This window comes from Melanotaenia boesemani, chromosome 13 (assembly GCF_017639745.1).
Source record: "Melanotaenia boesemani isolate fMelBoe1 chromosome 13, fMelBoe1.pri, whole genome shotgun sequence".
Lineage (NCBI taxonomy): Eukaryota > Metazoa > Chordata > Actinopteri > Atheriniformes > Melanotaeniidae > Melanotaenia > Melanotaenia boesemani.
This window is the reverse complement of record NC_055694.1, coordinates 13,231,487-13,233,373: the sequence shown is the minus strand read 5'-3', so window position 1 is coordinate 13,233,373 and position 1,887 is coordinate 13,231,487. Positions and strand designations below refer to the sequence as shown.

At 34.3% G+C, this 1,887-nt stretch overlaps 1 long non-coding RNA gene across 1 annotated transcript; it reads left to right on the top strand.

Annotated features, from left to right (window-relative positions):
• Positions 1-364: 364 nt before the first annotated feature.
• On the top strand, positions 365-729 carry LOC121651662. Its single transcript, XR_006012457.1, has 2 exons — positions 365-573; positions 654-729. It is a non-coding gene; the product is annotated as an uncharacterized LOC121651662 (long non-coding RNA).
• The last annotated feature ends 1,158 nt before the right edge of the window (positions 730-1,887 follow it).

Genomic DNA, 1,887 nt, shown 5'->3' with positions numbered 1-1,887 from the left:
TCTGGGATTCCTACCTTGACATACTCTAACACACCATCAGCCTCATATTTTCACAAATTTTCAAATATACATTTGTACATTAACCAGAGAAAAAGAAAATAATCATCCTTCGCCCTTGATGTCTGTTGACCTAATTTTAATGTGGCTGAGTTACTCCACTTCTCCCTAGAGTGGATTAAAAGGAAAAAAGAAGTGTTGTCAAGCAGATTTCTTAAATGATTTCAAGAAAAGGAACTATATAGTGTTTTGTTTTTGGCTAAATATCTTGCATACATTTATAAGTTATATTATATAGATGCAATAACAACACTGTTGAGTTTGTGTGAATGGACAAACTAATATGATAATGTTGTGCAATTGTTGCCAACCCATTTATTTCTTTTTATTGCATCAGCTATGTTGGTCCGTAAAAATGTATTAGTCTTGTTAATTGTACCTATAATATTATGACTGGGCACAAGCGGAAGTCCAGAGTCATGTGACCCAGTAGGGGAAGTCTTTAAGTAGGCCCACATCCTTCTCAGGTGAGGAGTGGTGTGGTGCAGTGGCTAGACTGAGGCCTATATGGGACGTGTAAGTGTCTTCTTTTTATATTCTATTTTGTATCATTGAAACTTAATCTAAATCTAATTAGAACCATTGTATTTTCATAGGGGACCTTGACCTGGTTGTTGCGGAACTTGTATATCTTTTAAATATCTGAGCTCAAAATAAAGGTAAAGAAAAGAGGATTCATTCTTGTTCATTTCAAGGGTGCAACACAATAATCTGCTATAAACTTAGATCACATACAAATATGTATTTACACATATATGCACAAACTTAGACGCTCCTCCAACTTCAGTCTAATTTCTGTTAGTTTTTTATTTCTCTCCCCGTCTATATACCCGTGCTGCTTCCTGCTGTTGACATCTTGCATTTTATTGTAAACAGTGATCTTATAGTTTGTTTGAAATTCTTTATAGTATTTTAAATTCAGTACTGTTTTAGTTGTCCATTTTTCATTCTGGAGGTCTGACCAGAGACAGGGGTTGCAAACTAGCCTTGGCTAGAAACTTGATTGCAAAGCATTTACTGTATATAATTTTATGAAGGAATGTTTTATGCATTTGTCCGTGTTTAAATAAGCATGTAAATAAATAAGCAAATTCTATAAAACAAAAATTCATGTTACTACATCCAATTTGGCAATTTCAAATTCAAACTCACAAAAAAACTCAAATTTGATTATAATTTTTGTTTTTAATATGCTTAAAATGTTAACTTCTACATCTGCCTCATAATATATTGAAATGAGTAGTTAATTGTATCCCCTTCGGTACTGGTTTTTCATCTCTTGTTCAGCAGACAAGGTCAAGCTAAATACGTTCAGCTAAATCTAAATAGAGGGGTAGTGAAATACGCATAATTTTAAATGTAAATTGTAAGATGCAAGACAACAAAACAACATTTAAATGGCCAAAGTTTTGTATTCTATGCTTACGTCTGTTAGCTGGTGTATAATAAGCAGTCCATCCCTTCCTGTTGCTTTTACTTTGTATTTAGCAGATTGTCTTTGTTTACTGTTAACTGCAGTCAAACAATGTCGTCTTGCAGAAGGAAACATAAAAACACAGACATGGGTGGAAAATTGAAGCTTTAAATCTGCTTTAAAAGAAAGTTTTGGGAGAAAAAGTAACAGAGAAAAGTGGAATACAACAGAAAAAACACGTTTAGTGTGAGAAAAATGCTGTCACCCAACAACATAAGAATAACCGTACAAGCAGTTTCAGCCTTCTTTTCTCCACCATTCTTTCTTCATCACTGATCCTCGTGTCAGTTTGATAAGCCAAGTGATCAGCTCATCCCTCACGCTTTACTTCAGCACCACAAAGCTGTCTGCCAACC